Here is a 27,644-nt window from a genome sequence, read left to right as displayed (position 1 = left end):
TAAAACTTTGGCGCGATAGTGCATTTTAGACCGTCTTGTGTATCCGTACTACATCGACTTCTTAAAATATGGCTCGTACAAAGCAAACTGCACGTAAATCTACTGGAGGAAAGGCTCCACGAAAACAACTCGCCACTAAAGCTGCGAGGAAAAGCGCACCAGCTACTGGAGGAGTGAAAAAACCACATCGTTACAGACCTGGTACAGTTGCTCTCAGAGAAATCAGAAGATACCAGAAGTCAACCGAGCTCTTGATCCGCAAGTTGCCTTTCCAGCGTCTTGTGCGAGAAATTGCTCAGGACTTCAAAACAGATCTGCGATTCCAGAGCACAGCCGTTATGGCTCTGCAAGAGGCTTCTGAAGCGTACCTTGTTGGCTTGTTCGAGGATACTAACTTGTGTGCCATTCACGCAAAACGAGTTACAATCATGCCTAAAGACATCCAGTTGGCAAGAAGAATTCGTGGGGAACGTGCCTAAGCATCTTACCAAACAAAAAACGGCTATTTTTATAGCCACACATCCATAAAAAATATTACGGCTAGCTTTTTATATCAAACTTTGTTCTGCTTTCTGTTTAAATTTTATGCTACATAAAAATTTTATGCTACATAAAGTTTGACAATGTTAAAAATATGAAGGGCAAGAAAAGTAAAAGCAAGAAAATAAGAAATTTAAAAACGAAAATACTTAAACTTAGGGAATCTAATCTTAAAATTACTCTTTTTTAACTGTTTAAGTGACTTAAACAAGTTTAACTTTGTACCAAGATAATGTTTTTTTGTAAATGTGTGGCTATAAAAATAGCCGTTTGTTAATGTAATAGCCAGATACACACAAATTATTTTTTTGCGGTCTTCTTTGCTGCCTTTTTGGGAGTCTTTTTGACCTTCTTTGCTGCAGGTTTTTTAGCAACAGGCTTCTTTGTGGGTTTCTTAGCTGCTGGTTTCTTAGCCGAGGCTTTCTTTGTGGCAGGCTTCTTTGCTGCTTTCTTTGGCGTGCTCTTCTTTGCTGGCTTCTTTTTTGGTGTACTTTTCTTTGCAGTAGGCTTCTTTGCCGTTGGCTTTTTTGCTGCGGCCTTTTTCTTAGGTTTTTCTTTTTTTACCTGACCTAGCTTGAATGATCCAGAAGCACCAGTGCCTTTAGTTTGAATCAAATCGCCTGATGTTACTCCTCGTTTAAGAGCCATTTTCAGATGATGATCTGAGTTTTCAGCAACTTTGTAATTTGCATGAATATATTTTGTAATAGCTTGGCGAGATGAACCACCGCGTTCCTTTAGGGTAGCGATAGCAGCCTTGATCATGTCCACATATTTAGGGTGATCAGCTGTCTTCTTTGCAGCAGGTTTCTTCTTGGGTGCGATTTTCTTTGGAGAAGCTGCTTCACTCATTTTTAATGTTTTCTTACAACAATCCAACGATAAACGATGCTTGTTATCACAGTAGAAGTATACTAAACATTACCGTGTAAATGAGATATAATTTAAGACGGTGCGAAGTATGCGGACGTAAAAGTACCACTCCCGGGAATTGATTTGGCGCGAAAACAGAAATGTGTGTTTCTGTACATCGTATAATGTCCGTTTTGGGAGCCGCGACTATGCGAAAGCATGTTAATTTTTATTTGTAGCACGACGCAATAGTCTGAAAGAGAAGCTGCTGGAGTTTGAGGTCTTCAGCATTACATCTACTCTGTTAATTTGGGCTTCTTCCGCGCCCGTGTTAGGATTTTCATAAAGCGTTCTTTGGTTTGCGTTGCGTATGTCGGCCTACATCATCGACACGGCCTGTTTCCGGCTATTAGGAGCAATTCATATATTGGGCACTGCGTTTCGACTTTTTTATTAGACCACAGTAAAAAAATTCACTCACAGAAGTCCCTTTCTTTCATGGCTACAAACACGAAGAATTCTGTCGTAAGTAAAACGAATGCGCAAGCCAAAATAACGATGGGGCGAAGTCATAAGCATCGCCCTGTGGCCCAATGGATAAGGCATCTGACTACGAATCAGGGGATTCCAGGTTCGACTCCTGGCAGGGTCGCACTGTCGCATTTCGGCTGCATGGTCTACTGTGTAACGCGCGCGCACGTTCTGGCGTAATGCGTTGATAAACGGAATGTACGCAGTCATATTGGAAAGTAATATCACGCACTTAGTATCGTCGCCTTTGTTAGCATTCATGTAAGTTACCATCCACTCGCTACAGTCGCTCTCCATCCTACGGCTAAATCAACAGCCGTGATTTTTACTATGTCGCCGTCCATCCGTACGCGGTGACAGTTGTAAGCTTTACAGTAACGTGACATGCTCCACAAGCAGTTACGGTGTGTGGACGATGCCTATCATGGCAACGCTTGTTCTTTATCGCTTCTCGGCCTAATGGCTAAGATCAAGTGTAGTATCTGTTCTTATCAGTTTAATATCTGGTAGGCCATTCTCTGAATGGTCAGTATATTAATCTGATTTTTGGCCTTGGGTCATGGAGGTGGATTCATTCACGCCGTGACCACGGGTTGCCTTGGTGTTGCACTATTACCGATGGCGGCCCACATAAGCAATAAAAGAATAATAGCAGTCCTCTTTCCGACGGCACTCTGCATAGTCTACGGCGGGAACAAAACGCGTACACTGGGGGAGAATACAGCCTATGCCCCGCGACACGGCAGTTTATAACACACTCAAGCCACAAGCATTAACAAACTTTGAAGGGTACCCTCATGCTACGGTGCAGTTCCAACTCATACTTACCTGACGGGGAAGTAAAGACTGATCAATGAGGGTTTTCTTCCAGAGTGAGGCTCTTGCATTGCACTACGCTTGGGCTGACCTCTGCGATTACTGCAAACGTCAGTAACTCGACCGTACAATTTCTGGTAGTGGGGGCCTGCGTCCGCGCTCGCCCCCTCCTTAAGTCAAAATGAATGAGCTTAGAAAAGTTGCGCGGCCAAATGTCGGTGGTGACTTAAACGCTAAGGTAAAACCTCGCTTGGCTGTTACGAAACGTGATTGCGATATAAGTCCTCGGAAGGCGGCGGAATTTTATTTTATTTGCCATTCCGTCAGGGTTATTGGATGATCGGCAATAGATCGAGTTTGTATGCATTTGAAAGCTCTTTTTTCTCGTACTATCACCTGAAAATGTCGTAGGAAAATGTCATAGGAAACACTTTCAACAACCGCCACGTTCCTTAATTGTTATAACAAGAAATATATCACAGCACCATTGAAATGAAAAGGCAACAAATGAAAATGAAAAGCCTACGACACCGGGAGTTCCCAGGCGGTCCCCCATCCAAGTACTATCCCGGCCCGACGATGCTTAACTTCCGTGATCAGACGAGAACGGGTGTGTTCATCGTGGTATGGCCGTAGACATTAGTAGGGGCAAATACGTGCAATTTATTTTGACGTTGTGATCAAATTTTTTTATTTAATTTCTTTGAGTTACTTAGGACAAGGCGTATGCATGGATTATCTATTAGACTTTAAGGTTATAGTTTTGTGAAAAAAACAATGTTTTTTTAAAGATGTGTGGCTATAAAAATAGCCGTTGTTTTCTGAGTGTAGCGGTTTACTTCTTCTGTCCTTTGTCGTTCTTCTTTGGGAGTAAGACAGCTTGAATGTTTGGCAAAACACCACCAGCTGCAATGGTTACACCGCTCAAAAGTTTGTTTAATTCTTCATCATTACGAACAGCCAATTGTAAATGTCTTGGAATAATCCTAGCTTTTTTGTTGTCTCTTGCTGCGTTACCAGCCAACTCCAATATCTCAGCAGATAAATATTCCAAGACGGCTGCTAAGTAAACTGGTGCTCCAGATCCAATTCGGTTAGCATAGTGCCCTCTACGAAGGAATCTATGCACTCTACCGACTGGAAATTGAAGTCCAGCTCTTGAGGATCTTGTCTTGGCTTTAGCCTTAGCTTTTCCACCTTTTCCACGTCCAGACATAACTGCGATTTGATTTGTAAGTTAATACAAAAACGTACGAATATTTAACGTAAGTGTTAACGAAATAAACTTTACTCGTTTTTTCATCATAAAAATAGGATCGAAATCATGTTTTTTTAACCAATCATAATTAAGTATTAAACAAAAGATTTTTTTTTTAACCAATTAAATTGCGTATCGGCGTTTTCGGATCGAATTCGATCCGATTTTTTTACTTATAAACAAAAAGTTTTGACTTGCAGTTTAATGCTTATTTACAAGTTAAGTAGCAAAAATTTTTAACCATGTCTGACGCAGCAGCTAAAGGAGGAAAACAGGCACCTAAAGTAGCCAAGAAAGGTGAAAAAAGAGCCGGCAAAAAAGGAGGAAAGATTGGTGGAACTGGTGAAAAGAAACGCAAGAGAAAGAGAAAGGAAAGTTATGCTATTTACATCTACAATGTTTTGAAACAAGTTCACCCAGATGTCGGAGTTTCAAGCAAAGCTATGAGCATCATGAACTCATTTGTCAACGACATCTTTGAGCGCATTGCTTCCGAAGCTTCGCGTTTGGCTCTTCAAAACAAAAAGTCGACCATCTCTTCTCGTGAAATTCAAACCGCAGTACGTCTTCTCTTGCCTGGAGAACTTGCAAAACACGCAGTCAGTGAAGGAACAAAAGCCGTCACAAAATACACAAGCAGCAAGTAAACCAACGTCTACCAAACACAAACGGTCTTTTTTAAGACCACACATCTTTAAAAAAACATTTACTTGGCGTCACTACAAGTTAACCGAAGTTAATAAAACTTCTAAATAATGTGCTTAAGAACACTAGCCTACATTTAAAATACTTCCCCATGTGTGTGTGTGGATTAGCTTCACTTTTCATACGTATTATTAGCTGTACTTGCAGAAAAGACAAGTACATTGATCCATGTTATTGCTTACATTTAACTTAACCCAGCTTTTCACGGAAACACTCCCAGGCAAATTAACCCTACAAAGTATTTCTAAATTTTTTTTGTGTCATATATGACATAGTATCGTATAGCAATAAATGTAACTGTGACAAGACTTTACACATTGTGTAATTTGGAAGCGTGCACAAAGTAATGTTTTAAAAGATTTGTGGCTATAAAAATAGCCGTTTTTGTTGAGCAATGACAACGCTTAACCTCCGAATCCGTAAAGAGTTCTTCCTTGACGTTTTAAGGCATAAACAACATCCATAGCGGTAACGGTCTTGCGTTTAGCGTGCTCTGTGTAGGTTACAGCATCACGAATAACATTCTCTAAGAAAACCTTCAGTACACCTCTGGTTTCCTCATAGATAAGGCCAGAGATACGTTTGACACCACCTCGTCGAGCAAGACGTCGAATAGCAGGTTTTGTGATTCCCTGAATGTTATCACGAAGAATTTTTCGGTGACGTTTAGCACCTCCTTTTCCCAATCCTTTACCTCCTTTTCCGCGTCCAGACATATTGATATAGTTGCGTACAGAACGAGTACAAAAACAACGTTTGAGTTAACAGAATTCAGACAGCTTTAAAAAGAGGCCATAAAATTACCTACTGCTCGTGGAAACACCCTAATTAACCAATAGAGTTGCGTCATTACAAAATGTTCCGAACATTTTGTACATTTTTTTAAGTAAAACTGTAGTTTTTTTAAAAATTCGTGGTCTTAATGTTTCAGTAAGGCAATAAATTTGGCATCGTTGGAATTCGCCAAACCTTCTGCTACTTACTAAAAAAAAAAAAAGTCAAAAGCTTTTGTGTATCAGAAGATACAGCCGTTTTCCCGTAGCCAAAAAACACAGATTTTATAAAAATGTTAAAGTAATGAGCGTAATGTCATTATGCAGCCAATCAGAAATTACTTTCTTAGCACCAATCAAATGGTTTGTTTTGAACCTTAGCTGTCAATCAATATGAGAAATAAAACTTTGGCGCGATAGTGCATTTTAGACCGTCTTGTGTATCCGTACTACATCGACTTCTTAAAATATGGCTCGTACAAAGCAAACTGCACGTAAATCTACTGGAGGAAAGGCTCCACGAAAACAACTCGCCACTAAAGCTGCGAGGAAAAGCGCACCAGCTACTGGAGGAGTGAAAAAACCACATCGTTACAGACCTGGTACAGTTGCTCTCAGAGAAATCAGAAGATACCAGAAGTCAACCGAGCTCTTGATCCGCAAGTTGCCTTTCCAGCGTCTTGTGCGAGAAATTGCTCAGGACTTCAAAACAGATCTGCGATTCCAGAGCACAGCCGTTATGGCTCTGCAAGAGGCTTCTGAAGCGTACCTTGTTGGCTTGTTCGAGGATACTAACTTGTGTGCCATTCACGCAAAACGAGTTACAATCATGCCTAAAGACATCCAGTTGGCAAGAAGAATTCGTGGGGAACGTGCCTAAGCATCTTACCAAACAAAAAACGGCTATTTTTATAGCCACACATCCATAAAAAATATTACGGCTAGCTTTTTATATCAAACTTTGTTCTGCTTTCTGTTTAAATTTTATGCTACATAAAAATTTTATGCTACATAAAGTTTGACAATGTTAAAAATATGAAGGGCAAGAAAAGTAAAAGCAAGAAAATAAGAAATTTAAAAACGAAAATACTTAAACTTAGGGAATCTAATCTTAAAATTACTCTTTTTTAACTGTTTAAGTGACTTAAACAAGTTTAACTTTGTACCAAGATAATGTTTTTTTGTAAATGTGTGGCTATAAAAATAGCCGTTTGTTAATGTAATAGCCAGATACACACAAATTATTTTTTTGCGGTCTTCTTTGCTGCCTTTTTGGGAGTCTTTTTGACCTTCTTTGCTGCAGGTTTTTTAGCAACAGGCTTCTTTGTGGGTTTCTTAGCTGCTGGTTTCTTAGCCGAGGCTTTCTTTGTGGCAGGCTTCTTTGCTGCTTTCTTTGGCGTGCTCTTCTTTGCTGGCTTCTTTTTTGGTGTACTTTTCTTTGCAGTAGGCTTCTTTGCCGTTGGCTTTTTTGCTGCGGCCTTTTTCTTAGGTTTTTCTTTTTTTACCTGACCTAGCTTGAATGATCCAGAAGCACCAGTGCCTTTAGTTTGAATCAAATCGCCTGATGTTACTCCTCGTTTAAGAGCCATTTTCAGATGATGATCTGAGTTTTCAGCAACTTTGTAATTTGCATGAATATATTTTGTAATAGCTTGGCGAGATGAACCACCGCGTTCCTTTAGGGTAGCGATAGCAGCCTTGATCATGTCCACATATTTAGGGTGATCAGCTGTCTTCTTTGCAGCAGGTTTCTTCTTGGGTGCGATTTTCTTTGGAGAAGCTGCTTCACTCATTTTTAATGTTTTCTTACAACAATCCAACGATAAACGATGCTTGTTATCACAGTAGAAGTATACTAAACATTACCGTGTAAATGAGATATAATTTAAGACGGTGCGAAGTATGCGGACGTAAAAGTACCACTCCCGGGAATTGATTTGGCGCGAAAACAGAAATGTGTGTTTCTGTACATCGTATAATGTCCGTTTTGGGAGCCGCGACTATGCGAAAGCATGTTAATTTTTATTTGTAGCACGACGCAATAGTCTGAAAGAGAAGCTGCTGGAGTTTGAGGTCTTCAGCATTACATCTACTCTGTTAATTTGGGCTTCTTCCGCGCCCGTGTTAGGATTTTCATAAAGCGTTCTTTGGTTTGCGTTGCGTATGTCGGCCTACATCATCGACACGGCCTGTTTCCGGCTATTAGGAGCAATTCATATATTGGGCACTGCGTTTCGACTTTTTTATTAGACCACAGTAAAAAAATTCACTCACAGAAGTCCCTTTCTTTCATGGCTACAAACACGAAGAATTCTGTCGTAAGTAAAACGAATGCGCAAGCCAAAATAACGATGGGGCGAAGTCATAAGCATCGCCCTGTGGCCCAATGGATAAGGCATCTGACTACGAATCAGGGGATTCCAGGTTCGACTCCTGGCAGGGTCGCACTGTCGCATTTCGGCTGCATGGTCTACTGTGTAACGCGCGCGCACGTTCTGGCGTAATGCGTTGATAAACGGAATGTACGCAGTCATATTGGAAAGTAATATCACGCACTTAGTATCGTCGCCTTTGTTAGCATTCATGTAAGTTACCATCCACTCGCTACAGTCGCTCTCCATCCTACGGCTAAATCAACAGCCGTGATTTTTACTATGTCGCCGTCCATCCGTACGCGGTGACAGTTGTAAGCTTTACAGTAACGTGACATGCTCCACAAGCAGTTACGGTGTGTGGACGATGCCTATCATGGCAACGCTTGTTCTTTATCGCTTCTCGGCCTAATGGCTAAGATCAAGTGTAGTATCTGTTCTTATCAGTTTAATATCTGGTAGGCCATTCTCTGAATGGTCAGTATATTAATCTGATTTTTGGCCTTGGGTCATGGAGGTGGATTCATTCACGCCGTGACCACGGGTTGCCTTGGTGTTGCACTATTACCGATGGCGGCCCACATAAGCAATAAAAGAATAATAGCAGTCCTCTTTCCGACGGCACTCTGCATAGTCTACGGCGGGAACAAAACGCGTACACTGGGGGAGAATACAGCCTATGCCCCGCGACACGGCAGTTTATAACACACTCAAGCCACAAGCATTAACAAACTTTGAAGGGTACCCTCATGCTACGGTGCAGTTCCAACTCATACTTACCTGACGGGGAAGTAAAGACTGATCAATGAGGGTTTTCTTCCAGAGTGAGGCTCTTGCATTGCACTACGCTTGGGCTGACCTCTGCGATTACTGCAAACGTCAGTAACTCGACCGTACAATTTCTGGTAGTGGGGGCCTGCGTCCGCGCTCGCCCCCTCCTTAAGTCAAAATGAATGAGCTTAGAAAAGTTGCGCGGCCAAATGTCGGTGGTGACTTAAACGCTAAGGTAAAACCTCGCTTGGCTGTTACGAAACGTGATTGCGATATAAGTCCTCGGAAGGCGGCGGAATTTTATTTTATTTGCCATTCCGTCAGGGTTATTGGATGATCGGCAATAGATCGAGTTTGTATGCATTTGAAAGCTCTTTTTTCTCGTACTATCACCTGAAAATGTCGTAGGAAAATGTCATAGGAAACACTTTCAACAACCGCCACGTTCCTTAATTGTTATAACAAGAAATATATCACAGCACCATTGAAATGAAAAGGCAACAAATGAAAATGAAAAGCCTACGACACCGGGAGTTCCCAGGCGGTCCCCCATCCAAGTACTATCCCGGCCCGACGATGCTTAACTTCCGTGATCAGACGAGAACGGGTGTGTTCATCGTGGTATGGCCGTAGACATTAGTAGGGGCAAATACGTGCAATTTATTTTGACGTTGTGATCAAATTTTTTTATTTAATTTCTTTGAGTTACTTAGGACAAGGCGTATGCATGGATTATCTATTAGACTTTAAGGTTATAGTTTTGTGAAAAAAACAATGTTTTTTTAAAGATGTGTGGCTATAAAAATAGCCGTTGTTTTCTGAGTGTAGCGGTTTACTTCTTCTGTCCTTTGTCGTTCTTCTTTGGGAGTAAGACAGCTTGAATGTTTGGCAAAACACCACCAGCTGCAATGGTTACACCGCTCAAAAGTTTGTTTAATTCTTCATCATTACGAACAGCCAATTGTAAATGTCTTGGAATAATCCTAGCTTTTTTGTTGTCTCTTGCTGCGTTACCAGCCAACTCCAATATCTCAGCAGATAAATATTCCAAGACGGCTGCTAAGTAAACTGGTGCTCCAGATCCAATTCGGTTAGCATAGTGCCCTCTACGAAGGAATCTATGCACTCTACCGACTGGAAATTGAAGTCCAGCTCTTGAGGATCTTGTCTTGGCTTTAGCCTTAGCTTTTCCACCTTTTCCACGTCCAGACATAACTGCGATTTGATTTGTAAGTTAATACAAAAACGTACGAATATTTAACGTAAGTGTTAACGAAATAAACTTTACTCGTTTTTTCATCATAAAAATAGGATCGAAATCATGTTTTTTTAACCAATCATAATTAAGTATTAAACAAAAGATTTTTTTTTTAACCAATTAAATTGCGTATCGGCGTTTTCGGATCGAATTCGATCCGATTTTTTTACTTATAAACAAAAAGTTTTGACTTGCAGTTTAATGCTTATTTACAAGTTAAGTAGCAAAAATTTTTAACCATGTCTGACGCAGCAGCTAAAGGAGGAAAACAGGCACCTAAAGTAGCCAAGAAAGGTGAAAAAAGAGCCGGCAAAAAAGGAGGAAAGATTGGTGGAACTGGTGAAAAGAAACGCAAGAGAAAGAGAAAGGAAAGTTATGCTATTTACATCTACAATGTTTTGAAACAAGTTCACCCAGATGTCGGAGTTTCAAGCAAAGCTATGAGCATCATGAACTCATTTGTCAACGACATCTTTGAGCGCATTGCTTCCGAAGCTTCGCGTTTGGCTCTTCAAAACAAAAAGTCGACCATCTCTTCTCGTGAAATTCAAACCGCAGTACGTCTTCTCTTGCCTGGAGAACTTGCAAAACACGCAGTCAGTGAAGGAACAAAAGCCGTCACAAAATACACAAGCAGCAAGTAAACCAACGTCTACCAAACACAAACGGTCTTTTTTAAGACCACACATCTTTAAAAAAACATTTACTTGGCGTCACTACAAGTTAACCGAAGTTAATAAAACTTCTAAATAATGTGCTTAAGAACACTAGCCTACATTTAAAATACTTCCCCATGTGTGTGTGTGGATTAGCTTCACTTTTCATACGTATTATTAGCTGTACTTGCAGAAAAGACAAGTACATTGATCCATGTTATTGCTTACATTTAACTTAACCCAGCTTTTCACGGAAACACTCCCAGGCAAATTAACCCTACAAAGTATTTCTAAATTTTTTTTGTGTCATATATGACATAGTATCGTATAGCAATAAATGTAACTGTGACAAGACTTTACACATTGTGTAATTTGGAAGCGTGCACAAAGTAATGTTTTAAAAGATTTGTGGCTATAAAAATAGCCGTTTTTGTTGAGCAATGACAACGCTTAACCTCCGAATCCGTAAAGAGTTCTTCCTTGACGTTTTAAGGCATAAACAACATCCATAGCGGTAACGGTCTTGCGTTTAGCGTGCTCTGTGTAGGTTACAGCATCACGAATAACATTCTCTAAGAAAACCTTCAGTACACCTCTGGTTTCCTCATAGATAAGGCCAGAGATACGTTTGACACCACCTCGTCGAGCAAGACGTCGAATAGCAGGTTTTGTGATTCCCTGAATGTTATCACGAAGAATTTTTCGGTGACGTTTAGCACCTCCTTTTCCCAATCCTTTACCTCCTTTTCCGCGTCCAGACATATTGATATAGTTGCGTACAGAACGAGTACAAAAACAACGTTTGAGTTAACAGAATTCAGACAGCTTTAAAAAGAGGCCATAAAATTACCTACTGCTCGTGGAAACACCCTAATTAACCAATAGAGTTGCGTCATTACAAAATGTTCCGAACATTTTGTACATTTTTTTAAGTAAAACTGTAGTTTTTTTAAAAATTCGTGGTCTTAATGTTTCAGTAAGGCAATAAATTTGGCATCGTTGGAATTCGCCAAACCTTCTGCTACTTACTAAAAAAAAAAAAAGTCAAAAGCTTTTGTGTATCAGAAGATACAGCCGTTTTCCCGTAGCCAAAAAACACAGATTTTATAAAAATGTTAAAGTAATGAGCGTAATGTCATTATGCAGCCAATCAGAAATTACTTTCTTAGCACCAATCAAATGGTTTGTTTTGAACCTTAGCTGTCAATCAATATGAGAAATAAAACTTTGGCGCGATAGTGCATTTTAGACCGTCTTGTGTATCCGTACTACATCGACTTCTTAAAATATGGCTCGTACAAAGCAAACTGCACGTAAATCTACTGGAGGAAAGGCTCCACGAAAACAACTCGCCACTAAAGCTGCGAGGAAAAGCGCACCAGCTACTGGAGGAGTGAAAAAACCACATCGTTACAGACCTGGTACAGTTGCTCTCAGAGAAATCAGAAGATACCAGAAGTCAACCGAGCTCTTGATCCGCAAGTTGCCTTTCCAGCGTCTTGTGCGAGAAATTGCTCAGGACTTCAAAACAGATCTGCGATTCCAGAGCACAGCCGTTATGGCTCTGCAAGAGGCTTCTGAAGCGTACCTTGTTGGCTTGTTCGAGGATACTAACTTGTGTGCCATTCACGCAAAACGAGTTACAATCATGCCTAAAGACATCCAGTTGGCAAGAAGAATTCGTGGGGAACGTGCCTAAGCATCTTACCAAACAAAAAACGGCTATTTTTATAGCCACACATCCATAAAAAATATTACGGCTAGCTTTTTATATCAAACTTTGTTCTGCTTTCTGTTTAAATTTTATGCTACATAAAAATTTTATGCTACATAAAGTTTGACAATGTTAAAAATATGAAGGGCAAGAAAAGTAAAAGCAAGAAAATAAGAAATTTAAAAACGAAAATACTTAAACTTAGGGAATCTAATCTTAAAATTACTCTTTTTTAACTGTTTAAGTGACTTAAACAAGTTTAACTTTGTACCAAGATAATGTTTTTTTGTAAATGTGTGGCTATAAAAATAGCCGTTTGTTAATGTAATAGCCAGATACACACAAATTATTTTTTTGCGGTCTTCTTTGCTGCCTTTTTGGGAGTCTTTTTGACCTTCTTTGCTGCAGGTTTTTTAGCAACAGGCTTCTTTGTGGGTTTCTTAGCTGCTGGTTTCTTAGCCGAGGCTTTCTTTGTGGCAGGCTTCTTTGCTGCTTTCTTTGGCGTGCTCTTCTTTGCTGGCTTCTTTTTTGGTGTACTTTTCTTTGCAGTAGGCTTCTTTGCCGTTGGCTTTTTTGCTGCGGCCTTTTTCTTAGGTTTTTCTTTTTTTACCTGACCTAGCTTGAATGATCCAGAAGCACCAGTGCCTTTAGTTTGAATCAAATCGCCTGATGTTACTCCTCGTTTAAGAGCCATTTTCAGATGATGATCTGAGTTTTCAGCAACTTTGTAATTTGCATGAATATATTTTGTAATAGCTTGGCGAGATGAACCACCGCGTTCCTTTAGGGTAGCGATAGCAGCCTTGATCATGTCCACATATTTAGGGTGATCAGCTGTCTTCTTTGCAGCAGGTTTCTTCTTGGGTGCGATTTTCTTTGGAGAAGCTGCTTCACTCATTTTTAATGTTTTCTTACAACAATCCAACGATAAACGATGCTTGTTATCACAGTAGAAGTATACTAAACATTACCGTGTAAATGAGATATAATTTAAGACGGTGCGAAGTATGCGGACGTAAAAGTACCACTCCCGGGAATTGATTTGGCGCGAAAACAGAAATGTGTGTTTCTGTACATCGTATAATGTCCGTTTTGGGAGCCGCGACTATGCGAAAGCATGTTAATTTTTATTTGTAGCACGACGCAATAGTCTGAAAGAGAAGCTGCTGGAGTTTGAGGTCTTCAGCATTACATCTACTCTGTTAATTTGGGCTTCTTCCGCGCCCGTGTTAGGATTTTCATAAAGCGTTCTTTGGTTTGCGTTGCGTATGTCGGCCTACATCATCGACACGGCCTGTTTCCGGCTATTAGGAGCAATTCATATATTGGGCACTGCGTTTCGACTTTTTTATTAGACCACAGTAAAAAAATTCACTCACAGAAGTCCCTTTCTTTCATGGCTACAAACACGAAGAATTCTGTCGTAAGTAAAACGAATGCGCAAGCCAAAATAACGATGGGGCGAAGTCATAAGCATCGCCCTGTGGCCCAATGGATAAGGCATCTGACTACGAATCAGGGGATTCCAGGTTCGACTCCTGGCAGGGTCGCACTGTCGCATTTCGGCTGCATGGTCTACTGTGTAACGCGCGCGCACGTTCTGGCGTAATGCGTTGATAAACGGAATGTACGCAGTCATATTGGAAAGTAATATCACGCACTTAGTATCGTCGCCTTTGTTAGCATTCATGTAAGTTACCATCCACTCGCTACAGTCGCTCTCCATCCTACGGCTAAATCAACAGCCGTGATTTTTACTATGTCGCCGTCCATCCGTACGCGGTGACAGTTGTAAGCTTTACAGTAACGTGACATGCTCCACAAGCAGTTACGGTGTGTGGACGATGCCTATCATGGCAACGCTTGTTCTTTATCGCTTCTCGGCCTAATGGCTAAGATCAAGTGTAGTATCTGTTCTTATCAGTTTAATATCTGGTAGGCCATTCTCTGAATGGTCAGTATATTAATCTGATTTTTGGCCTTGGGTCATGGAGGTGGATTCATTCACGCCGTGACCACGGGTTGCCTTGGTGTTGCACTATTACCGATGGCGGCCCACATAAGCAATAAAAGAATAATAGCAGTCCTCTTTCCGACGGCACTCTGCATAGTCTACGGCGGGAACAAAACGCGTACACTGGGGGAGAATACAGCCTATGCCCCGCGACACGGCAGTTTATAACACACTCAAGCCACAAGCATTAACAAACTTTGAAGGGTACCCTCATGCTACGGTGCAGTTCCAACTCATACTTACCTGACGGGGAAGTAAAGACTGATCAATGAGGGTTTTCTTCCAGAGTGAGGCTCTTGCATTGCACTACGCTTGGGCTGACCTCTGCGATTACTGCAAACGTCAGTAACTCGACCGTACAATTTCTGGTAGTGGGGGCCTGCGTCCGCGCTCGCCCCCTCCTTAAGTCAAAATGAATGAGCTTAGAAAAGTTGCGCGGCCAAATGTCGGTGGTGACTTAAACGCTAAGGTAAAACCTCGCTTGGCTGTTACGAAACGTGATTGCGATATAAGTCCTCGGAAGGCGACGGAATTTTATTTTATTTGCCATTCCGTCAGGGTTATTGGATGATCGGCAATAGATCGAGTTTGTATGCATTTGAAAGCTCTTTTTTCTCGTACTATCACCTGAAAATGTCGTAGGAAAATGTCATAGGAAACACTTTCAACAACCGCCACGTTCCTTAATTGTTATAACAAGAAATATATCACAGCACCATTGAAATGAAAAGGCAACAAATGAAAATGAAAAGCCTACGACACCGGGAGTTCCCAGGCGGTCCCCCATCCAAGTACTATCCCGGCCCGACGATGCTTAACTTCCGTGATCAGACGAGAACGGGTGTGTTCATCGTGGTATGGCCGTAGACATTAGTAGGGTCAAATACGTGCAATTTATTTTGACGTTGTGATCAAATTTTTTTATTTAATTTCTTTGAGTTACTTAGGACAAGGCGTATGCATGGATTATCTATTAGACTTTAAGGTTATAGTTTTGTGAAAAAAACAATGTTTTTTTAAAGATGTGTGGCTATAAAAATAGCCGTTGTTTTCTGAGTGTAGCGGTTTACTTCTTCTGTCCTTTGTCGTTCTTCTTTGGGAGTAAGACAGCTTGAATGTTTGGCAAAACACCACCAGCTGCAATGGTTACACCGCTCAAAAGTTTGTTTAATTCTTCATCATTACGAACAGCCAATTGTAAATGTCTTGGAATAATCCTAGCTTTTTTGTTGTCTCTTGCTGCGTTACCAGCCAACTCCAATATCTCAGCAGATAAATATTCCAAGACGGCTGCTAAGTAAACTGGTGCTCCAGATCCAATTCGGTTAGCATAGTGCCCTCTACGAAGGAATCTATGCACTCTACCGACTGGAAATTGAAGTCCAGCTCTTGAGGATCTTGTCTTGGCTTTAGCCTTAGCTTTTCCACCTTTTCCACGTCCAGACATAACTGCGATTTGATTTGTAAGTTAATACAAAAACGTACGAATATTTAACGTAAGTGTTAACGAAATAAACTTTACTCGTTTTTTCATCATAAAAATAGGATCGAAATCATGTTTTTTTAACCAATCATAATTAAGTATTAAACAAAAGATTTTTTTTTTAACCAATTAAATTGCGTATCGGCGTTTTCGGATCGAATTCGATCCGATTTTTTTACTTATAAACAAAAAGTTTTGACTTGCAGTTTAATGCTTATTTACAAGTTAAGTAGCAAAAATTTTTAACCATGTCTGACGCAGCAGCTAAAGGAGGAAAACAGGCACCTAAAGTAGCCAAGAAAGGTGAAAAAAGAGCCGGCAAAAAAGGAGGAAAGATTGGTGGAACTGGTGAAAAGAAACGCAAGAGAAAGAGAAAGGAAAGTTATGCTATTTACATCTACAATGTTTTGAAACAAGTTCACCCAGATGTCGGAGTTTCAAGCAAAGCTATGAGCATCATGAACTCATTTGTCAACGACATCTTTGAGCGCATTGCTTCCGAAGCTTCGCGTTTGGCTCTTCAAAACAAAAAGTCGACCATCTCTTCTCGTGAAATTCAAACCGCAGTACGTCTTCTCTTGCCTGGAGAACTTGCAAAACACGCAGTCAGTGAAGGAACAAAAGCCGTCACAAAATACACAAGCAGCAAGTAAACCAACGTCTACCAAACACAAACGGTCTTTTTTAAGACCACACATCTTTAAAAAAACATTTACTTGGCGTCACTACAAGTTAACCGAAGTTAATAAAACTTCTAAATAATGTGCTTAAGAACACTAGCCTACATTTAAAATACTTCCCCATGTGTGTGTGTGGATTAGCTTCACTTTTCATACGTATTATTAGCTGTACTTGCAGAAAAGACAAGTACATTGATCCATGTTATTGCTTACATTTAACTTAACCCAGCTTTTCACGGAAACACTCCCAGGCAAATTAACCCTACAAAGTATTTCTAAATTTTTTTTGTGTCATATATGACATAGTATCGTATAGCAATAAATGTAACTGTGACAAGACTTTACACATTGTGTAATTTGGAAGCGTGCACAAAGTAATGTTTTAAAAGATTTGTGGCTATAAAAATAGCCGTTTTTGTTGAGCAATGACAACGCTTAACCTCCGAATCCGTAAAGAGTTCTTCCTTGACGTTTTAAGGCATAAACAACATCCATAGCGGTAACGGTCTTGCGTTTAGCGTGCTCTGTGTAGGTTACAGCATCACGAATAACATTCTCTAAGAAAACCTTCAGTACACCTCTGGTTTCCTCATAGATAAGGCCAGAGATACGTTTGACACCACCTCGTCGAGCAAGACGTCGAATAGCAGGTTTTGTGATTCCCTGAATGTTATCACGAAGAATTTTTCGGTGACGTTTAGCACCTCCTTTTCCCAATCCTTTACCTCCTTTTCCGCGTCCAGACATATTGATATAGTTGCGTACAGAACGAGTACAAAAACAACGTTTGAGTTAACAGAATTCAGACAGCTTTAAAAAGAGGCCATAAAATTACCTACTGCTCGTGGAAACACCCTAATTAACCAATAGAGTTGCGTCATTACAAAATGTTCCGAACATTTTGTACATTTTTTTAAGTAAAACTGTAGTTTTTTTAAAAATTCGTGGTCTTAATGTTTCAGTAAGGCAATAAATTTGGCATCGTTGGAATTCGCCAAACCTTCTGCTACTTACTAAAAAAAAAAAAAGTCAAAAGCTTTTGTGTATCAGAAGATACAGCCGTTTTCCCGTAGCCAAAAAACACAGATTTTATAAAAATGTTAAAGTAATGAGCGTAATGTCATTATGCAGCCAATCAGAAATTACTTTCTTAGCACCAATCAAATGGTTTGTTTTGAACCTTAGCTGTCAATCAATATGAGAAATAAAACTTTGGCGCGATAGTGCATTTTAGACCGTCTTGTGTATCCGTACTACATCGACTTCTTAAAATATGGCTCGTACAAAGCAAACTGCACGTAAATCTACTGGAGGAAAGGCTCCACGAAAACAACTCGCCACTAAAGCTGCGAGGAAAAGCGCACCAGCTACTGGAGGAGTGAAAAAACCACATCGTTACAGACCTGGTACAGTTGCTCTCAGAGAAATCAGAAGATACCAGAAGTCAACCGAGCTCTTGATCCGCAAGTTGCCTTTCCAGCGTCTTGTGCGAGAAATTGCTCAGGACTTCAAAACAGATCTGCGATTCCAGAGCACAGCCGTTATGGCTCTGCAAGAGGCTTCTGAAGCGTACCTTGTTGGCTTGTTCGAGGATACTAACTTGTGTGCCATTCACGCAAAACGAGTTACAATCATGCCTAAAGACATCCAGTTGGCAAGAAGAATTCGTGGGGAACGTGCCTAAGCATCTTACCAAACAAAAAACGGCTATTTTTATAGCCACACATCCATAAAAAATATTACGGCTAGCTTTTTATATCAAACTTTGTTCTGCTTTCTGTTTAAATTTTATGCTACATAAAAATTTTATGCTACATAAAGTTTGACAATGTTAAAAATATGAAGGGCAAGAAAAGTAAAAGCAAGAAAATAAGAAATTTAAAAACGAAAATACTTAAACTTAGGGAATCTAATCTTAAAATTACTCTTTTTTAACTGTTTAAGTGACTTAAACAAGTTTAACTTTGTACCAAGATAATGTTTTTTTGTAAATGTGTGGCTATAAAAATAGCCGTTTGTTAATGTAATAGCCAGATACACACAAATTATTTTTTTGCGGTCTTCTTTGCTGCCTTTTTGGGAGTCTTTTTGACCTTCTTTGCTGCAGGTTTTTTAGCAACAGGCTTCTTTGTGGGTTTCTTAGCTGCTGGTTTCTTAGCCGAGGCTTTCTTTGTGGCAGGCTTCTTTGCTGCTTTCTTTGGCGTGCTCTTCTTTGCTGGCTTCTTTTTTGGTGTACTTTTCTTTGCAGTAGGCTTCTTTGCCGTTGGCTTTTTTGCTGCGGCCTTTTTCTTAGGTTTTTCTTTTTTTACCTGACCTAGCTTGAATGATCCAGAAGCACCAGTGCCTTTAGTTTGAATCAAATCGCCTGATGTTACTCCTCGTTTAAGAGCCATTTTCAGATGATGATCTGAGTTTTCAGCAACTTTGTAATTTGCATGAATATATTTTGTAATAGCTTGGCGAGATGAACCACCGCGTTCCTTTAGGGTAGCGATAGCAGCCTTGATCATGTCCACATATTTAGGGTGATCAGCTGTCTTCTTTGCAGCAGGTTTCTTCTTGGGTGCGATTTTCTTTGGAGAAGCTGCTTCACTCATTTTTAATGTTTTCTTACAACAATCCAACGATAAACGATGCTTGTTATCACAGTAGAAGTATACTAAACATTACCGTGTAAATGAGATATAATTTAAGACGGTGCGAAGTATGCGGACGTAAAAGTACCACTCCCGGGAATTGATTTGGCGCGAAAACAGAAATGTGTGTTTCTGTACATCGTATAATGTCCGTTTTGGGAGCCGCGACTATGCGAAAGCATGTTAATTTTTATTTGTAGCACGACGCAATAGTCTGAAAGAGAAGCTGCTGGAGTTTGAGGTCTTCAGCATTACATCTACTCTGTTAATTTGGGCTTCTTCCGCGCCCGTGTTAGGATTTTCATAAAGCGTTCTTTGGTTTGCGTTGCGTATGTCGGCCTACATCATCGACACGGCCTGTTTCCGGCTATTAGGAGCAATTCATATATTGGGCACTGCGTTTCGACTTTTTTATTAGACCACAGTAAAAAAATTCACTCACAGAAGTCCCTTTCTTTCATGGCTACAAACACGAAGAATTCTGTCGTAAGTAAAACGAATGCGCAAGCCAAAATAACGATGGGGCGAAGTCATAAGCATCGCCCTGTGGCCCAATGGATAAGGCATCTGACTACGAATCAGGGGATTCCAGGTTCGACTCCTGGCAGGGTCGCACTGTCGCATTTCGGCTGCATGGTCTACTGTGTAACGCGCGCGCACGTTCTGGCGTAATGCGTTGATAAACGGAATGTACGCAGTCATATTGGAAAGTAATATCACGCACTTAGTATCGTCGCCTTTGTTAGCATTCATGTAAGTTACCATCCACTCGCTACAGTCGCTCTCCATCCTACGGCTAAATCAACAGCCGTGATTTTTACTATGTCGCCGTCCATCCGTACGCGGTGACAGTTGTAAGCTTTACAGTAACGTGACATGCTCCACAAGCAGTTACGGTGTGTGGACGATGCCTATCATGGCAACGCTTGTTCTTTATCGCTTCTCGGCCTAATGGCTAAGATCAAGTGTAGTATCTGTTCTTATCAGTTTAATATCTGGTAGGCCATTCTCTGAATGGTCAGTATATTAATCTGATTTTTGGCCTTGGGTCATGGAGGTGGATTCATTCACGCCGTGACCACGGGTTGCCTTGGTGTTGCACTATTACCGATGGCGGCCCACATAAGCAATAAAAGAATAATAGCAGTCCTCTTTCCGACGGCACTCTGCATAGTCTACGGCGGGAACAAAACGCGTACACTGGGGGAGAATACAGCCTATGCCCCGCGACACGGCAGTTTATAACACACTCAAGCCACAAGCATTAACAAACTTTGAAGGGTACCCTCATGCTACGGTGCAGTTCCAACTCATACTTACCTGACGGGGAAGTAAAGACTGATCAATGAGGGTTTTCTTCCAGAGTGAGGCTCTTGCATTGCACTACGCTTGGGCTGACCTCTGCGATTACTGCAAACGTCAGTAACTCGACCGTACAATTTCTGGTAGTGGGGGCCTGCGTCCGCGCTCGCCCCCTCCTTAAGTCAAAATGAATGAGCTTAGAAAAGTTGCGCGGCCAAATGTCGGTGGTGACTTAAACGCTAAGGTAAAACCTCGCTTGGCTGTTACGAAACGTGATTGCGATATAAGTCCTCGGAAGGCGGCGGAATTTTATTTTATTTGCCATTCCGTCAGGGTTATTGGATGATCGGCAATAGATCGAGTTTGTATGCATTTGAAAGCTCTTTTTTCTCGTACTATCACCTGAAAATGTCGTAGGAAAATGTCATAGGAAACACTTTCAACAACCGCCACGTTCCTTAATTGTTATAACAAGAAATATATCACAGCACCATTGAAATGAAAAGGCAACAAATGAAAATGAAAAGCCTACGACACCGGGAGTTCCCAGGCGGTCCCCCATCCAAGTACTATCCCGGCCCGACGATGCTTAACTTCCGTGATCAGACGAGAACGGGTGTGTTCATCGTGGTATGGCCGTAGACATTAGTAGGGGCAAATACGTGCAATTTATTTTGACGTTGTGATCAAATTTTTTTATTTAATTTCTTTGAGTTACTTAGGACAAGGCGTATGCATGGATTATCTATTAGACTTTAAGGTTATAGTTTTGTGAAAAAAACAATGTTTTTTTAAAGATGTGTGGCTATAAAAATAGCCGTTGTTTTCTGAGTGTAGCGGTTTACTTCTTCTGTCCTTTGTCGTTCTTCTTTGGGAGTAAGACAGCTTGAATGTTTGGCAAAACACCACCAGCTGCAATGGTTACACCGCTCAAAAGTTTGTTTAATTCTTCATCATTACGAACAGCCAATTGTAAATGTCTTGGAATAATCCTAGCTTTTTTGTTGTCTCTTGCTGCGTTACCAGCCAACTCCAATATCTCAGCAGATAAATATTCCAAGACGGCTGCTAAGTAAACTGGTGCTCCAGATCCAATTCGGTTAGCATAGTGCCCTCTACGAAGGAATCTATGCACTCTACCGACTGGAAATTGAAGTCCAGCTCTTGAGGATCTTGTCTTGGCTTTAGCCTTAGCTTTTCCACCTTTTCCACGTCCAGACATAACTGCGATTTGATTTGTAAGTTAATACAAAAACGTACGAATATTTAACGTAAGTGTTAACGAAATAAACTTTACTCGTTTTTTCATCATAAAAATAGGATCGAAATCATGTTTTTTTAACCAATCATAATTAAGTATTAAACAAAAGATTTTTTTTTTAACCAATTAAATTGCGTATCGGCGTTTTCGGATCGAATTCGATCCGATTTTTTTACTTATAAACAAAAAGTTTTGACTTGCAGTTTAATGCTTATTTACAAGTTAAGTAGCAAAAATTTTTAACCATGTCTGACGCAGCAGCTAAAGGAGGAAAACAGGCACCTAAAGTAGCCAAGAAAGGTGAAAAAAGAGCCGGCAAAAAAGGAGGAAAGATTGGTGGAACTGGTGAAAAGAAACGCAAGAGAAAGAGAAAGGAAAGTTATGCTATTTACATCTACAATGTTTTGAAACAAGTTCACCCAGATGTCGGAGTTTCAAGCAAAGCTATGAGCATCATGAACTCATTTGTCAACGACATCTTTGAGCGCATTGCTTCCGAAGCTTCGCGTTTGGCTCTTCAAAACAAAAAGTCGACCATCTCTTCTCGTGAAATTCAAACCGCAGTACGTCTTCTCTTGCCTGGAGAACTTGCAAAACACGCAGTCAGTGAAGGAACAAAAGCCGTCACAAAATACACAAGCAGCAAGTAAACCAACGTCTACCAAACACAAACGGTCTTTTTTAAGACCACACATCTTTAAAAAAACATTTACTTGGCGTCACTACAAGTTAACCGAAGTTAATAAAACTTCTAAATAATGTGCTTAAGAACACTAGCCTACATTTAAAATACTTCCCCATGTGTGTGTGTGGATTAGCTTCACTTTTCATACGTATTATTAGCTGTACTTGCAGAAAAGACAAGTACATTGATCCATGTTATTGCTTACATTTAACTTAACCCAGCTTTTCACGGAAACACTCCCAGGCAAATTAACCCTACAAAGTATTTCTAAATTTTTTTTGTGTCATATATGACATAGTATCGTATAGCAATAAATGTAACTGTGACAAGACTTTACACATTGTGTAATTTGGAAGCGTGCACAAAGTAATGTTTTAAAAGATTTGTGGCTATAAAAATAGCCGTTTTTGTTGAGCAATGACAACGCTTAACCTCCGAATCCGTAAAGAGTTCTTCCTTGACGTTTTAAGGCATAAACAACATCCATAGCGGTAACGGTCTTGCGTTTAGCGTGCTCTGTGTAGGTTACAGCATCACGAATAACATTCTCTAAGAAAACCTTCAGTACACCTCTGGTTTCCTCATAGATAAGGCCAGAGATACGTTTGACACCACCTCGTCGAGCAAGACGTCGAATAGCAGGTTTTGTGATTCCCTGAATGTTATCACGAAGAATTTTTCGGTGACGTTTAGCACCTCCTTTTCCCAATCCTTTACCTCCTTTTCCGCGTCCAGACATATTGATATAGTTGCGTACAGAACGAGTACAAAAACAACGTTTGAGTTAACAGAATTCAGACAGCTTTAAAAAGAGGCCATAAAATTACCTACTGCTCGTGGAAACACCCTAATTAACCAATAGAGTTGCGTCATTACAAAATGTTCCGAACATTTTGTACATTTTTTTAAGTAAAACTGTAGTTTTTTTAAAAATTCGTGGTCTTAATGTTTCAGTAAGGCAATAAATTTGGCATCGTTGGAATTCGCCAAACCTTCTGCTACTTACTAAAAAAAAAAAAAGTCAAAAGCTTTTGTGTATCAGAAGATACAGCCGTTTTCCCGTAGCCAAAAAACACAGATTTTATAAAAATGTTAAAGTAATGAGCGTAATGTCATTATGCAGCCAATCAGAAATTACTTTCTTAGCACCAATCAAATGGTTTGTTTTGAACCTTAGCTGTCAATCAATATGAGAAATAAAACTTTGGCGCGATAGTGCATTTTAGACCGTCTTGTGTATCCGTACTACATCGACTTCTTAAAATATGGCTCGTACAAAGCAAACTGCACGTAAATCTACTGGAGGAAAGGCTCCACGAAAACAACTCGCCACTAAAGCTGCGAGGAAAAGCGCACCAGCTACTGGAGGAGTGAAAAAACCACATCGTTACAGACCTGGTACAGTTGCTCTCAGAGAAATCAGAAGATACCAGAAGTCAACCGAGCTCTTGATCCGCAAGTTGCCTTTCCAGCGTCTTGTGCGAGAAATTGCTCAGGACTTCAAAACAGATCTGCGATTCCAGAGCACAGCCGTTATGGCTCTGCAAGAGGCTTCTGAAGCGTACCTTGTTGGCTTGTTCGAGGATACTAACTTGTGTGCCATTCACGCAAAACGAGTTACAATCATGCCTAAAGACATCCAGTTGGCAAGAAGAATTCGTGGGGAACGTGCCTAAGCATCTTACCAAACAAAAAACGGCTATTTTTATAGCCACACATCCATAAAAAATATTACGGCTAGCTTTTTATATCAAACTTTGTTCTGCTTTCTGTTTAAATTTTATGCTACATAAAAATTTTATGCTACATAAAGTTTGACAATGTTAAAAATATGAAGGGCAAGAAAAGTAAAAGCAAGAAAATAAGAAATTTAAAAACGAAAATACTTAAACTTAGGGAATCTAATCTTAAAATTACTCTTTTTTAACTGTTTAAGTGACTTAAACAAGTTTAACTTTGTACCAAGATAATGTTTTTTTGTAAATGTGTGGCTATAAAAATAGCCGTTTGTTAATGTAATAGCCAGATACACACAAATTATTTTTTTGCGGTCTTCTTTGCTGCCTTTTTGGGAGTCTTTTTGACCTTCTTTGCTGCAGGTTTTTTAGCAACAGGCTTCTTTGTGGGTTTCTTAGCTGCTGGTTTCTTAGCCGAGGCTTTCTTTGTGGCAGGCTTCTTTGCTGCTTTCTTTGGCGTGCTCTTCTTTGCTGGCTTCTTTTTTGGTGTACTTTTCTTTGCAGTAGGCTTCTTTGCCGTTGGCTTTTTTGCTGCGGCCTTTTTCTTAGGTTTTTCTTTTTTTACCTGACCTAGCTTGAATGATCCAGAAGCACCAGTGCCTTTAGTTTGAATCAAATCGCCTGATGTTACTCCTCGTTTAAGAGCCATTTTCAGATGATGATCTGAGTTTTCAGCAACTTTGTAATTTGCATGAATATATTTTGTAATAGCTTGGCGAGATGAACCACCGCGTTCCTTTAGGGTAGCGATAGCAGCCTTGATCATGTCCACATATTTAGGGTGATCAGCTGTCTTCTTTGCAGCAGGTTTCTTCTTGGGTGCGATTTTCTTTGGAGAAGCTGCTTCACTCATTTTTAATGTTTTCTTACAACAATCCAACGATAAACGATGCTTGTTATCACAGTAGAAGTATACTAAACATTACCGTGTAAATGAGATATAATTTAAGACGGTGCGAAGTATGCGGACGTAAAAGTACCACTCCCGGGAATTGATTTGGCGCGAAAACAGAAATGTGTGTTTCTGTACATCGTATAATGTCCGTTTTGGGAGCCGCGACTATGCGAAAGCATGTTAATTTTTATTTGTAGCACGACGCAATAGTCTGAAAGAGAAGCTGCTGGAGTTTGAGGTCTTCAGCATTACATCTACTCTGTTAATTTGGGCTTCTTCCGCGCCCGTGTTAGGATTTTCATAAAGCGTTCTTTGGTTTGCGTTGCGTATGTCGGCCTACATCATCGACACGGCCTGTTTCCGGCTATTAGGAGCAATTCATATATTGGGCACTGCGTTTCGACTTTTTTATTAGACCACAGTAAAAAAATTCACTCACAGAAGTCCCTTTCTTTCATGGCTACAAACACGAAGAATTCTGTCGTAAGTAAAACGAATGCGCAAGCCAAAATAACGATGGGGCGAAGTCATAAGCATCGCCCTGTGGCCCAATGGATAAGGCATCTGACTACGAATCAGGGGATTCCAGGTTCGACTCCTGGCAGGGTCGCACTGTCGCATTTCGGCTGCATGGTCTACTGTGTAACGCGCGCGCACGTTCTGGCGTAATGCGTTGATAAACGGAATGTACGCAGTCATATTGGAAAGTAATATCACGCACTTAGTATCGTCGCCTTTGTTAGCATTCATGTAAGTTACCATCCACTCGCTACAGTCGCTCTCCATCCTACGGCTAAATCAACAGCCGTGATTTTTACTATGTCGCCGTCCATCCGTACGCGGTGACAGTTGTAAGCTTTACAGTAACGTGACATGCTCCACAAGCAGTTACGGTGTGTGGACGATGCCTATCATGGCAACGCTTGTTCTTTATCGCTTCTCAGCCTAATGGCTAAGATCAAGTGTAGTATCTGTTCTTATCAGTTTAATATCTGGTAGGCCATTCTCTGAATGGTCAGTATATTAATCTGATTTTTGGCCTTGGGTCATGGAGGTGGATTCATTCACGCCGTGACCACGGGTTGCCTTGGTGTTGCACTATTACCGATGGCGGCCCACATAAGCAATAAAAGAATAATAGCAGTCCTCTTTCCGACGGCACTCTGCATAGTCTACGGCGGGAACAAAACGCGTACACTGGGGGAGAATACAGCCTATGCCCCGCGACACGGCAGTTTATAACACACTCAAGCCACAAGCATTAACAAACTTTGAAGGGTACCCTCATGCTACGGTGCAGTTCCAACTCATACTTACCTGACGGGGAAGTAAAGACTGATCAATGAGGGTTTTCTTCCAGAGTGAGGCTCTTGCATTGCACTACGCTTGGGCTGACCTCTGCGATTACTGCAAACGTCAGTAACTCGACCGTACAATTTCTGGTAGTGGGGGCCTGCGTCCGCGCTCGCCCCCTCCTTAAGTCAAAATGAATGAGCTTAGAAAAGTTGCGCGGCCAAATGTCGGTGGTGACTTAAACGCTAAGGTAAAACCTCGCTTGGCTGTTACGAAACGTGATTGCGATATAAGTCCTCGGAAGGCGGCGGAATTTTATTTTATTTGCCATTCCGTCAGGGTTATTGGATGATCGGCAATAGATCGAGTTTGTATGCATTTGAAAGCTCTTTTTTCTCGTACTATCACCTGAAAATGTCGTAGGAAAATGTCATAGGAAACACTTTCAACAACCGCCACGTTCCTTAATTGTTATAACAAGAAATATATCACAGCACCATTGAAATGAAAAGGCAACAAATGAAAATGAAAAGCCTACGACACCGGGAGTTCCCAGGCGGTCCCCCATCCAAGTACTATCCCGGCCCGACGATGCTTAACTTCCGTGATCAGACGAGAACGGGTGTGTTCATCGTGGTATGGCCGTAGACATTAGTAGGGGCAAATACGTGCAATTTATTTTGACGTTGTGATCAAATTTTTTTATTTAATTTCTTTGAGTTACTTAGGACAAGGCGTATGCATGGATTATCTATTAGACTTTAAGGTTATAGTTTTGTGAAAAAAACAATGTTTTTTTAAAGATGTGTGGCTATAAAAATAGCCGTTGTTTTCTGAGTGTAGCGGTTTACTTCTTCTGTCCTTTGTCGTTCTTCTTTGGGAGTAAGACAGCTTGAATGTTTGGCAAAACACCACCAGCTGCAATGGTTACACCGCTCAAAAGTTTGTTTAATTCTTCATCATTACGAACAGCCAATTGTAAATGTCTTGGAATAATCCTAGCTTTTTTGTTGTCTCTTGCTGCGTTACCAGCCAACTCCAATATCTCAGCAGATAAATATTCCAAGACGGCTGCTAAGTAAACTGGTGCTCCAGATCCAATTCGGTTAGCATAGTGCCCTCTACGAAGGAATCTATGCACTCTACCGACTGGAAATTGAAGTCCAGCTCTTGAGGATCTTGTCTTGGCTTTAGCCTTAGCTTTTCCACCTTTTCCACGTCCAGACATAACTGCGATTTGATTTGTAAGTTAATACAAAAACGTACGAATATTTAACGTAAGTGTTAACGAAATAAACTTTACTCGTTTTTTCATCATAAAAATAGGATCGAAATCATGTTTTTTTAACCAATCATAATTAAGTATTAAACAAAAGATTTTTTTTTTAACCAATTAAATTGCGTATCGGCGTT

General features: G+C 40.6%; 15 non-coding genes across 15 annotated transcripts; 10 read left to right on the top strand and 5 right to left on the bottom strand.

Moving 5' to 3' along the window:
* The first annotated feature begins 2,366 nt into the window (after positions 1 to 2,366).
* Positions 2,367 to 2,558, top strand: LOC130660873 (U2 spliceosomal RNA). The gene has a single exon (XR_008988070.1). It is a non-coding gene; the product is annotated as a U2 spliceosomal RNA (small nuclear RNA).
* A 185-nt stretch (positions 2,559 to 2,743) lies between these two features.
* LOC130659823 (U1 spliceosomal RNA) lies at positions 2,744 to 2,908 on the top strand. The gene has a single exon (XR_008987026.1). It is a non-coding gene; the product is annotated as a U1 spliceosomal RNA (small nuclear RNA).
* A 350-nt stretch (positions 2,909 to 3,258) lies between these two features.
* On the bottom strand, positions 3,259 to 3,377 carry LOC130661555 (5S ribosomal RNA). The gene has a single exon (XR_008988733.1). It is a non-coding gene; the product is annotated as a 5S ribosomal RNA (ribosomal RNA).
* A 4,865-nt stretch (positions 3,378 to 8,242) lies between these two features.
* LOC130660872 (U2 spliceosomal RNA) lies at positions 8,243 to 8,434 on the top strand. The gene has a single exon (XR_008988069.1). It is a non-coding gene; the product is annotated as a U2 spliceosomal RNA (small nuclear RNA).
* A 185-nt stretch (positions 8,435 to 8,619) lies between these two features.
* On the top strand, positions 8,620 to 8,784 carry LOC130659821 (U1 spliceosomal RNA). Its single transcript, XR_008987025.1, has one exon. It is a non-coding gene; the product is annotated as a U1 spliceosomal RNA (small nuclear RNA).
* Positions 8,785 to 9,134: 350 nt separating this feature from the next.
* Positions 9,135 to 9,253, bottom strand: LOC130661554 (5S ribosomal RNA). Its single transcript, XR_008988731.1, has one exon. It is a non-coding gene; the product is annotated as a 5S ribosomal RNA (ribosomal RNA).
* A 4,865-nt stretch (positions 9,254 to 14,118) lies between these two features.
* Positions 14,119 to 14,310, top strand: LOC130660871 (U2 spliceosomal RNA). Its single transcript, XR_008988068.1, has one exon. It is a non-coding gene; the product is annotated as a U2 spliceosomal RNA (small nuclear RNA).
* Positions 14,311 to 14,495: 185 nt separating this feature from the next.
* On the top strand, positions 14,496 to 14,660 carry LOC130659820 (U1 spliceosomal RNA). Its single transcript, XR_008987024.1, has one exon. It is a non-coding gene; the product is annotated as a U1 spliceosomal RNA (small nuclear RNA).
* A 350-nt stretch (positions 14,661 to 15,010) lies between these two features.
* On the bottom strand, positions 15,011 to 15,129 carry LOC130661553 (5S ribosomal RNA). The gene has a single exon (XR_008988730.1). It is a non-coding gene; the product is annotated as a 5S ribosomal RNA (ribosomal RNA).
* A 4,865-nt stretch (positions 15,130 to 19,994) lies between these two features.
* On the top strand, positions 19,995 to 20,186 carry LOC130660870 (U2 spliceosomal RNA). The gene has a single exon (XR_008988067.1). It is a non-coding gene; the product is annotated as a U2 spliceosomal RNA (small nuclear RNA).
* A 185-nt stretch (positions 20,187 to 20,371) lies between these two features.
* Positions 20,372 to 20,536, top strand: LOC130659819 (U1 spliceosomal RNA). Its single transcript, XR_008987023.1, has one exon. It is a non-coding gene; the product is annotated as a U1 spliceosomal RNA (small nuclear RNA).
* A 350-nt stretch (positions 20,537 to 20,886) lies between these two features.
* On the bottom strand, positions 20,887 to 21,005 carry LOC130661551 (5S ribosomal RNA). The gene has a single exon (XR_008988728.1). It is a non-coding gene; the product is annotated as a 5S ribosomal RNA (ribosomal RNA).
* Positions 21,006 to 25,870: 4,865 nt separating this feature from the next.
* Positions 25,871 to 26,062, top strand: LOC130661464 (U2 spliceosomal RNA). Its single transcript, XR_008988655.1, has one exon. It is a non-coding gene; the product is annotated as a U2 spliceosomal RNA (small nuclear RNA).
* Positions 26,063 to 26,247: 185 nt separating this feature from the next.
* LOC130659817 (U1 spliceosomal RNA) lies at positions 26,248 to 26,412 on the top strand. The gene has a single exon (XR_008987021.1). It is a non-coding gene; the product is annotated as a U1 spliceosomal RNA (small nuclear RNA).
* A 350-nt stretch (positions 26,413 to 26,762) lies between these two features.
* LOC130661549 (5S ribosomal RNA) lies at positions 26,763 to 26,881 on the bottom strand. Its single transcript, XR_008988727.1, has one exon. It is a non-coding gene; the product is annotated as a 5S ribosomal RNA (ribosomal RNA).
* Positions 26,882 to 27,644: the final 763 nt, after the last annotated feature.

The sequence above is a fragment of the Hydractinia symbiolongicarpus genome, chromosome 9 (genome assembly GCF_029227915.1).
Source record: "Hydractinia symbiolongicarpus strain clone_291-10 chromosome 9, HSymV2.1, whole genome shotgun sequence".
NCBI lineage: Eukaryota > Metazoa > Cnidaria > Hydrozoa > Anthoathecata > Hydractiniidae > Hydractinia > Hydractinia symbiolongicarpus.
This window is presented reverse-complemented; position numbering and strand designations above follow the sequence as displayed.